Here is a 12,030-nt window from a genome sequence, read left to right on the forward strand (position 1 = left end):
ACTCGCGCACACTATACATTGACTAATTTAGTCTTCATTTGTAATGAATATTTTACAGCATTTTCGCCAGTGTAGCACAAGGTCACTGAACCACTATTTTTAAACATGCCAAATCAGCTGAAGACCAACAGTTGCCACATTGTCTTTGTGAGTGTCTGTGTAATCTATTCAGATTTCAGCCTTTTATTTAGGTTTTGAAATGTCAAGCCCCTTTCTGGATCCAAATATCCACACCAAACTGCATTTCTGTAATAACACGTATGTTTTTTTTAAGCTAATATTGATGAACATACTCATCATTCAAATATCTATGTTATGAAGGGTCAAACAAGAAATGATTATATAAAATCTCACAATGTATATTTATATGGTTTTTTTATGTAGTTATAAATGCATATATACATCGATCAGCCACAACATTAAAACCACCTGCCTAATATTGTGTAGGTCCCCCTCGTCCAAACTCGCATCTCATAGCATTCTGAGATACTATTCTTCTCACCACAATTGTATAGAGCGATTATCTGAGTTACCGTAGACTTTGTCAGTTCGAACCATTCTGGCCATTCACTGTTGACCTCTCTCATCAATAAGGCGTTTCTGTCCACAGAACTGCCGCTCGCTGGCTGTTTTTTGTTTTTGGCACCATTCTGAGTTAATTCTAGAGACTAGTGCGTGAAAGTCCCGGGAGATCAGCAGATACAGAAATACTCAAACCAGCCCGTCTGGCACCAACAATCATCAATGCGATTATTTAAGCAGCCAATCATGTGGCAGCAGTGCATAAAATCATGCAGAAACAGGTAAGGAGCTTCAGTTAATGTTCACATCAACCTGAACATTAGGGGGAAAATGTCATCTCAGTGATTTGGAGTGTGGCATGATTGTTGGTGCCAGACAGGCTGGTTTGAGTATTTCTGTATCTGCTGATCTCCTGAGATTTTCACGCACAACAGTCTCTAGAATGGTGCCAAAAACAAAAAACATCCAGTGAGTGGCAGTTCTGTGGATGGAAATGCCTTGTTGATGAGAGATGTCAACAGAGAATGGCCAGACTTGTTTGAACTGACAAAGTCTACGGTAACTCAGATTACTACTCTTTTGTGGAGAGAAGAAAAGCAGCTCAGAATGCTTTGCTGGCATGAGGGGGACCTATACACTACTGGTTTTAATGTTGTGGCTGATCTCTCTCTGTGCGCGCGCACATATATATATATATATATTACTGCTGTCAGCCAAATAAAACGTGAAAACATTTTATAATTTTTCTTAGTTAGTCATGCATTTTTTTCTAGCAGCCATTGTGATGAAACGGGCCTAAGGGTAGTTTTAAATGTCATTGGTGCAATCACTGTTATAATGTAGTACAAGGAAAAACTTTTCTAGATTGAAAAATACTTCAAATACTATCAAATACTTAATTAACTGTAAAACTGCTCATGTTATCTATAGGTTGGAATGCCCACCTTGTAATTTTTTCTATATTGGTAGAACAAAAAAAACAATTGCAAGACTGACTTGCTGAACATGAATATGCCATTAGGAGGGGTAATAGAGTATCCTATGGCTAAACATTTTAAATTAATGCACAACTGTAATCCATCTACTCTGAAAATACAAGGGCTACTGGATTGCATAATTACTTGTGTTAAATGATGCTTTTACCATCGTTGATTTTGTTTTTACTGTTGATGGAATGTTTGTAATCGCAATTAAATAACAATTGAAAGCCATAATATATATTCGACTTCATTACTATATATTACAATTTTAAATATTTCCTGTTTGGCTCCCCATATTCTGTATATGTGTTTTGACGTTGCAGTTTCTTTTCAATTTGCTTGTAATCACGCCTTTGAGTGCACAGCCATGCTGTCGTATTTATCCTGGATTAGAGCGGCCAGATTTCCTTATAGGTTTTTGCCAGAGTGGGAGCTTTAGATTTGTATGTGTGTGCACATGCATGTGCGAGCTGCTCCAGGTTTCCTATGGGAATGCTGGTATTCAAGGCGGCTGAATCATGCAGCCAGGTTTATGTGGCTCAGGAGTGGGGCAGCTTTCGGGAAATCGGAGTGTGTGTGTGTTTTGTGTGTGTGTGTGTGTGTGTGTGGTTTAGATCTGTGTGGTTGGCTAAGGACACACCCCTTCAGACAAAAATAAAGACATGATCCGTAGGTTTACTTGCTTCCACTTTTCCAAACTGACTGAATGTCAATCATGCTTTATATATTCATATTGTTGATTTCTCTCCTGCACCTCACAAAAGCCTGGCTCCACATCATCATGACACGCCATTCAAGTCTGTGCGAGCCTTACAGTGTGAGATGTTTTTGAAAAGCAGGAGTTCTTAGTGGTACACATTGGAGACACAAACATTCCATTTAGCAATCAGTCACCATTGCAATTTAAATCTTATAGAGTCATATATGTGCGTGTACGTGATATAGAAGCCTTTTTTATGCGTCTGTGCGTGTCTGTGTGTTCAAATTTATGTGTATTTGTGACTCTTTTGTAGTCGAGGCAGTGGGAGATCAACATTGTATGTCGTAAACTCTTGAACTCGCTCATGTTTTTAACCGGTTCACTGTTTGTATGACTTATTAAGCTCTTTGAAACTCGAGGCTTTATAGTTTTATGGAATTCAGACTTTCAGGTGTCCACTTAAAACATACATAAATTGTGGACACAAATGAAGTGAAGTTCAAAGATTCCTGTGAAAACGCACAGATTGCGCTGATAGCTCAACTCTCGGCAGGGTCTGGGGTTGCTGATGTTTTTGTTATTTTAAATATGATTTCACCTCAAACCTCTTTGTTTCTCCAACAAAATTACTTGACCCTTGTTCTTTCTTACCACTCACGTTCATCCGCACCACCCACCAATAATGCACTAAAGAGAGCTCTGAGACGAAGCATTCTGTTTTTTATGAGAATTTGGCAGCCAATCAAATCACTCATTAGCTCGGTGACCAGTTGTACCCGCAATGAGGCGGCACTCCGAGAGACCCTATTTCATGGTTGTAAGGCTTTGAAAGACTGTTGAACAGGATATTCCAGCCAGATGAGTAGATTGTTTTCAGAGAAAACTGGGAAACCATCTGGAACTTTCTGATAAAAAAGGAGATCCCATATTTTGAAATTCAGTTTTAGGGAATATTTGTGTGCATATTAGCTTTTTGCTGACGCTGAATAGTTAACTGAAGTTCCTGTCCATTCAGATTAATATAGTTCAACTGTTAAAGAAGGATCTTTTGAAAAAAAAAAAATGATTTTGGAAAAAATTATTTTTTTTGAAACTTGAAAAGCATTAGATGGCAATTACACACCTGAAAACATTAATGTAAGTGAACAGAACAGCTCAAAACGTCTCATAACACTCACTTTAATGCTTTGAACTCACTATTTACTGTCAGCCTTTACCAAGACATTAATCAGTATATAAATGAATTAATGTGAAGTTATTAGCTTTAATTTACTTTTGGAGCAAATGTAGGCATCCTTGCTGATGTTATATGTGTACATTTGGGAATGAGGGCTCACGTAGTTTAATCCATAGCATGCTCTTCTCGAAATGTATTTAAAGTGTGTGTGCGTGTGCGTGTGTGTGTGCGTGTGCGTGTGCGTGTGCGTGTGCTTGTGATTTACGAGGACAATTTTGTAAGTTACAAATTAGTAATTACAAGGGTATTATGCTATAAATGTGATTTTATGAGGACATTTCTAGTGTCCCCATAATTCAAATCGCTTAAAAATCATACAAACAATGTTTTATTGAAAATGTAAAAATGCAGAAAGTTTTCTGTGATGATTAGGTTTAGGGGTTGTGTTAGGTTTAGAGGATAGAATCTATAGTTTGTACAGTATAAAAGTCATTATGTCTATGGAAAGTCCTCATAATGATAGGTAGACCAACGTGTGTGTGTGTGTGTGTGTGTGTGTGTGTGTGTGTGTGTGTGTGTGTGTGTGTGTGTGTGTGTGTGTGTGTGTGTGTGTGTGTGTGTGTGTGTGTGTGTGTGTGTGTGTGTGTTTTAAAGGTACCTCATGTCACTTACAAGTGACCCAGCAAGGTTCTTTGTTTGCTGTTGTTTTTTGGAAATTTCTATAAAATTCTGCTTACAACTACTCACACACATTACTACTGCAGAACCATAATTTTTACGTGTTCTTTTAAAAAAAATTATGTTGTACTTTTAAAGTTATGTTAAAAAACATAAATTATAAGGTTACTGAAACTTAAATCAGTCTTATTACTGACTGGTTGTCCGTATGACAATAGTAAAGATACATATGCACAAAAGTGTTGCGTTAGGGCTGAAACGATTAGTCGACATTATTGACAATTTTCGTTGTCTAATAGTCATTTAATCTCATTTAACGTAACATGAGATCACTTTAAACTCTAATGATGATGCACGAGAGCAGCACTGCAGTTCGTGCCTGACTGAGGAGAGGAAGAATTACACAGATCACAGTCCAGATGCACTCAAACCTTTTCAAACAGATCACAAAATATAATGGAATTTATAATGCAAAAATACAAAACAAGTAAATACAGAAGCATTCTCGTTGTGGAATAAGTGGAGTCGGAGCTCTTTAAAGGAAACGCCCCTGTTTGAAGAAGTTATATCTTTATTAAAGTTCAAATAATACGGAAGCAGATCATGTAATTAACTACAAACTCTGACTCTGGCATTTCTCTGTGCTGTCAGTGCCCGATCTAAGGGGGAGCGATTGAAACCGCACCCGGCTGAGGCACACTGTTGCGGGGACGCTCATCCCTCATGCGCACAATTGCTAAAGCTAGATTATAACCTGAGAAGCAGCATATAAGATATTTAGACTTGCTTTTAGAGAATAGTTCTTGAATATAAGCATATTTTGTCTTTTACTACCCACACGAAGTATAACCAACTGAAAAAATACATGTGTAAATGGATAATGGAAAGGAGGCGAGAACCGGCTTGACAATATAAACAACATTTAATTAAATAAAAAGACACACACACACACACACACACAAACACACATGGGGTAGTTGCCTGTAAACGCACTCTCTCTCTCTCGCACCACTGTGTCCGCAGTCTGCTTGAGATGGGACCGGTGTGTAGAATCACAACCCGGCCCCTTCCTCCGCCCTATCACAACACGTGTATACAAAATACACTTATATTTAAGATACATCCTCTTAAAGCAAGCCTATGTTGCTTCTCAAGTAAATGTATTTTGTTTTAAGTATTTTTAGATAATTTTAAATGGAAAACAAGACAAAAACACTTGATAACAAGAGGATATTTGTAGTGAATTTCTTTGCTGAATTATACTTAATAAAAAATAAAATGTCCCCTTTAATTCAGTGAATGTCATTTAGAGGTATTTTTAAAAGATGATTTTGTCCTCTTTCTTGTTAGTAAGCATGTTTAATACAACCTTTGAAGTCGGGACACAAGCTGAATAATCGGTTAAGAGCTAGTGATTCATCGCTGCAATAATCAACGAATAGTTGAACAATCTTTCTAACAAAATAATCGTTAGTTGCAGCCCTAGTAAGGTATAATTTTTACAATTATTATTTGGATTTAGTATTAATTTAAGTATTAGTAAAAACAAAATCCTGTAGGGGTTGGTAGGATTTGGGGTATTTTGGTATAAAGTGTGTGGTTTTGTGAGTGTTTTTTATTATTATTTTGGAGTGGGGTAGGAGGTGGGGGCCTTAAACTCCAGTGGCCAGCATCCAGCAGAATAAATAAACACAGCTGCAAGCTGAGACCACCTTTTGTGTGTGTGTGTGTGTGTGTATTCGTTCATTCCCTCATTTCATGTGGGAGGACTTGGACTACAGACTTGAAAACCGGCTAACACACAGATGCACACACGTATTAATACACACCCACAATATGTAAGGTGATCTAGGGAAAGGGATGATTTTAAGGTTGATTTAGCACAGGGCATTCCTGAGCTTATGTAAAGCTCTCTGTGCTGAGTGGAGGTCATACATGTTTTTGAGACACTAAGACTATTTAAGTGTGTGTACAGGTTTAACTATACATGTGAGGGCCAAATAGTAAAACTTAGAAAATCCACTTATGAGAACATTTGAAAATGTTCTCACAACTGGAAAAGCTTCCAAATCATATTTTTTTTTTCCCCCATCAAATTTAATAGTAAACAGGTTTATCTTAGGGTTAGATTTAGGTGTAGTGAATAGTACAATTAAAAGGATAGTTTTAATTTTAATTTAATTTAATTTATTTATTTATTTTTAATTTATTTAAGGTTTTTAGAAGAATATCTCTGCTCTGTTGGTTTGTACAGTACAATGGAAGTTAATGTTTTAAGAACTTTGAAGCTAAAGAAATCACATAAAGGCAGCATAAAAGTAATCCATAAAACTCCAGTTGTTAAATCCAAATATCAATATTTAAGTCTTTTTTATACCATAAATCTCCAATTTTACTTTCAATTTCAGAATGTGAAAGTGGAGATTCTCACCCACATCTATCATATCGCTTCTGAAGATATAGATTTAACCACTGGAGTCTTATGGATTACATTTAGGCTGCCTTTATGTGAGTTTTGGAGCTTCAAATGTTTGATCACCATTCACTTGCATTGAAAATACATACAGAGCTCAAATCTTTGTGTTCAGCATAAGAAAGAAAGTCTTACACACTTGGGATATCATGAGGGTGAGGAAATGATAAGAGACTTTTCATTTTTGGGTGAATTATGCCTTTAATTTCCTTAGTATGAAAACCATTGCATCTTTGAGAGATCCTCACTAGTGTGTGTGTGTGTGGAGAGGGCGTTGCATTGTGTGCTTTTTGTTGCATATGATGAATGTGGGTTTATTTCACCGTGAAATGTGTTGGTGTGTGTGTGGCAGCTGGCTATCTGTGTGATTGACATGACAGATCTCTTCCCTGCTGTGTTGAGGATGAAAGCAGATGCTCTCGTTTCGTTCTCTCCCTTTTTTCTCCCTTCTCTTCACATGCCCTCTGTAACCAGAATCCTCAACTTTCAGACTCTCACAGAGTTTAAGATATAAAAGAAAGAGACAGAGGCGATAAAGACAGGAAAAGAATTATTGAGTGGAGGATAGTCTAAGAAAGTGGATGAAAGGGATGAATTTTATCATGTTGTTCTTTTATCATTTCTTTGTGCTTTGCCAATACTGTACAGAAAGTGAACATGCCAGTAAAACCTCAGTGAGTTGAGTTAAAGGAATAGTTCCCCCAAAATGAAAATGCTGTAATAATTAACTTACCCTTATGTTGTTCCAAACCTGTGTGACTTTCTTTCTCATGCAGAATTCTTTATGAAAACCCTTAATGAAAATCTTGTCTTCTCAGTACAATGGCAATTGATAGTGACTCACTTTAAAGATTAAAAAAGGAAGTAAAAGTATCATAAAAGTAGTCTGTGTGCCATATTGCAAGTCTTCTGAAGGCATATGGTAGATATTTAAGTCATGAGAACGTCAGAAGCTTTTTCAAAGTTGTACGCCTTGAACACTTATGATAATTAGGGGCTTTTTTTTAAGGTTTAAACTGAGTCAGTATTGAGATTACAGATGGGTATATTCATTAAAAATAATTTGTGTTCTGCATAAGTCAGTCATACAGGTTTATAATGGCATGAGGGAGAGTAGCCTAAATTATTTAAAAAAATTAAAAGCTCTCTTTCTATATATCTTTTCTTATGTCTTTTTACTTTGTTTGTCTAAAGCATTTAATCTATTAGTGTGTCTTTCTCTGTGTGGCTCCAAGGGTGCATCCAGTCTAATGGTCTGTGGTCTGTTGATTCTCTGGAATAGATATGAGGACTCGCCACTGCCTGTAATAACGCTGTAATATCAAGCAGCTTCAGCTAAAGTCTGTTTTCTCTTAGTGCAGAGTCACGCCCACACGCCCTCGATCCCAAACCTGGCTGACCCCACCGTTACCTCTCACCTTGTCTTTTCTCACTGAGTTACAGACCTCCAAAGTTGCTCCATTTTCTGTCCATTTCATTCTTCTCCTGCATAGTCAGCAGCCAAAGTCTGTCATTACAGTGGAGACACTCACACACTTACACACACACACGCATATTTATTCACACTCCATCATTCAGTGCAGTCACATATTTCCCCTGACAGCTTCTATATTAAGCGGCTGTTTTTTGTTTTTTTTTGGTCTTTTGCAATATTCAGACCAAATAAGTAAATCTAAGCCTCTGTCCTCTCACCACAGAAAGCTCACAGTAATGTGTGTGTCTGTTGTGCCATTCATGGCTGTGTACGACGTTTGTGACAACCCACATTTTCCCTCTTTCCTTCATGCTAGCACACCAGTTTTCCAAATAGCCGGGTCTAACCGTGACACAACATTACCACAAAGTTAATTCTGCCTAAAAAGCTGTGTTAAAGTTTCTGTATTTGCTGTGTGTCCTGTGCTGGCATGATGTTACAGTTTTCACCAAAAAATAATAAACCCTGCTTTGTTTATTTTTTTATTTTTTAATGTTTTTACATTTTAAGTAAAGATTTAAATACATTTTTAATCTCTGAAATAGATAAAATTAATGATTACAAAAAAATAAATGATGATTGGTGTTGGACAAAGTACATTGAAATCAAACTCACATTTATAAGTCAAGCTTCTTGAGTTTAGTTGTTAGGTAGTTGTCCATAATTTTTTTCTCAACATCTAGATTTTAGGTAACTTTTACCTGTGCGCAGGTATAAGTAAACATATAATTTTAGACGCTATAACTGGTCATCATTTCTTTAAAATTTTACATTTTAGCTCTTTTGAAGTTCACTTACACACTGCTGTCTTGCAATGTGACGAATTCATTTTTAAAAGAACAAATATTTTAAGTAGTCTCAATTAATATGGCAGCATAAAAGCTGAACGTATAACAATTATTCAAGGATCAGAAAAGTCGTTTTAAATGTAGTATAGCATGTCACGCTGCAGGACACTGCTGTCACTCATAATGTCACCTTCCTTGTTAGTAAACAACAACCATGTCCATATTGTGCTTTGTGAGATTGTCAGGGAATTTCTGGAAAAATTTAATCCAAGTGTGTGTGAAAGAGATTTTAGGTGTGTGTGTGTGTGTGTGTGTGTGTGTGTGAGCGAGTGTGTGTGTGTGAGCGAGAGTGTGTGTGTGAGAGAGAGAGAGAGAGCGAGAGTGTGTGTGTGAGCAGAGAGAGAGAGAGAGAGAGAGTGTGTGTGTATGAGAGAGAGAGCGAGAGAGAGAGTGTGTGTGTATGAGAGAGAGAGAGAGCGAGAGAGAGAGCGAGAGAGAGAGCGAGAGAGCGAGAGAGCGAGCGAGCGAGTGTGTGTGTGTGTGAGCGAGTGTGTGTGTGTGTGTGTGTGTGTGTGTGTGAGAGGGAGAGAGTGAGCGTGTGTGTGTGAGAGAGAGAGTGTGTGAGAGAGAGAGTGTGTGAGAGAGAGAGAGTGTGTGTGTGTGTGTGAGAGAGGTGTGAGAGAGAGTGTGTGAGTGTGAGAGTGAGTGAGTGAAAGTCTGTCTGTCTGTCTGTCTGTCTGTCTGTGTCTTTGCGACAGGCCTTGTTTGTCCATTAAAAAGCGAGAGTAAGTCCAGACCGCACCGTTTGAAGTGATGCAGAATTATGGTGTGAAAGCGTGTGCGTTTGTGAGTTGAATTTACTTACTGGAAATGAAAATATCCCACATCTGTCACATTATTCCACTCATAAATAATTCATATTTGCTTTCTGGCTTTCTTACTTTGTGTTCGATTTTGTCCTGTAAAGCTGACAGATGTTGCAATATCTGTCACACCTGTTCCATCATTTATTTATCCAAACTCAAACACATTTTATATCTGTCATGAATTATTAATAAGCAGGAAAGACCATTTATGTTGTACATTATTGGATGGAAATACATAAGTGCACACTGACACGTTTCTTTGTAACATTGGGGATTGCCAGTGAAAACAACTGTTGTTAGGGCAGCATATGTCATATGGACACACACATTCACCCTTGATGAGTTTTGCTTTTAAAAGACCAGAGGAACAAGTGACACAGAAGAGAGGTTGTGTGTGTGTGTGTGTGTGTGTGAGTTTGTGTTCAAGAGAAAGAGACCATTAGCCGAACAGCATCTGTATGCAGAGAACAGAGCACCACTGTAACCCAGCATTATGGAAGTGGGAACATAGAGTGTGTCCTGTGTTCTTGACCTCACTGTGAGCTGTAAGTCTATGGCTATGTTTGGAATGGAAGACAAGCATACTGCTTACTGCGTATTATATACTGCATGCTGACTAGTGTCTAATTAAAAAAATTAAATAGTAGGTGATTCAGAATGCAGCCGTAAATGTTGTACATTTAGATTAGTGTGCTACACCGTTGTTACATAACTTCCCTGTGTTGCCTGTTTTATTCAGCCAATTTTATACACTTTTCACAGAAATATCTGTCTATTTTGTCATTTGAATCAAATGAGTAGAGTTTTCCCAGCTCAGAGGACATGGCCCATTAGTGAAAAAAGATACTGCCTTTACATCATGTCGGAGTTACTGTAATCGAGATTCTTCTTGGAAGCTTTTTGCATCATCTGATATTGTTATTTCAGCATTCATAATGGCAAAACGGACCATGTGTGGCTTTGTTGTTGATGACAGCATGATATATAAAAACTAAATTAATTAATTCACATTTATATGTTCTTGCAAGATGTATAAGAAGAAATAATGTGCACGAGGTTAGAGCAGCTATAATAACATGGCATATCAAACAGAAAAATGTCTAAACTAACTTAAAGTGGTGGTTCACCCAAAAATGAAAATTCTCTCATCATTTACTCATGCTCATGCCATCCCAGATATTTAAATGCACATTGTTTCAAAAGTATAGACACGAGATGCAAGCATTATACATTGTAAGATGATTTGAGTGTGACAAAATCAGAGATTTACTGGCGTTACAGAGTTTACCAGATTACAGGTTTTACCGGCATTGCGTCACAATGACAATGCAGATATAATTTTGTGTGTATGTATATATATATATATATATATATATATATATATATATATATGTATATATAGTGATATATATATATATATATATATATATATATATATATACACACATAAGATTAGTAAGCTAATTTTATTTTAGTGTACACTAACATTATGATTGGCCCATAATGTTTACTGCTTGAGGCTATACTGTACCTTTGAAATAGTGTGTATTTTTTATGTTTATGGACAGGCCCCATTCACTCCCATTGTAAGTGCCTTAATATAAAAAAAAAAAATTGTTGTTAACATTATCACACAAATGCTGTCAGTAGAGCTTAATTATGATAATTCCATAATTAATAATAAAAAATCTGATAATTTGATGTGAACGCACCAATACCAATTTTGTTTTTTTTGACATGACAACATGGTACTTCACTGATTTTATAGTAGTACCAAGCTATTCTTCAAAATACCTTGGAGTACCAAGTACCATCACTGTGCCAAGGTACTGCCAAATTCCTTTTTTTTGTATATACAAAGAGCTATGACAGACTTGACATAATGAACTGTAACCGTATGCATTTACATGTGTGTTTAAAATCTATGTATGCCACTTTCCTGCAATAAAGAGCATTTTGTTTTGTGTTACTTAGCCTGTGGGATGATGAAAAGACAGTGTGCGTGTTCTATAATCTGCTAAACAAATGTAAAATGTAATAAATCCCATTGTAGCTCCCCACCGATCAACCCACACTCACCTAAACAGCGGAGCTCAACTTTCCCCTTTGAGTGTGTTTGTGTGTGTGTGTTGTACATTTTTACATTGCCTGCTGTTGGCTCATCAGTCAGCCATGGTAGTCTGTATGATGACAGACTTTGGCTTTAGCAAAGAATAGAATTTCCATAGCGATATGCATCCACGTTCATTATTACCCAAATATCTGACCGTGTGATGGACCGAGATGACCATCAAACTATAGTGTTATGGAGGAGCATGGAGATTAGTGGAGCCCTGGCATGCTGTGTGTGCACGTGTGTTTAGACATGTGGG

The 12,030-nt window shown here is 37.1% G+C and overlaps 1 protein-coding gene across 2 annotated transcripts in view; it reads left to right on the forward strand.

Moving 5' to 3' along the window:
* LOC127622228 (GDP-mannose 4,6 dehydratase) overlaps window positions 1–12,030 on the forward strand; it is a 90,802-nt gene that overhangs the window by 40,881 nt on the left and 37,891 nt on the right. The gene's annotated exons all lie outside the window — the stretch shown is intronic.

The sequence above is a fragment of the Xyrauchen texanus genome, chromosome 28 (assembly GCF_025860055.1).
Source record: "Xyrauchen texanus isolate HMW12.3.18 chromosome 28, RBS_HiC_50CHRs, whole genome shotgun sequence".
Classification (NCBI taxonomy): Eukaryota; Metazoa; Chordata; class Actinopteri; order Cypriniformes; family Catostomidae; genus Xyrauchen; species Xyrauchen texanus.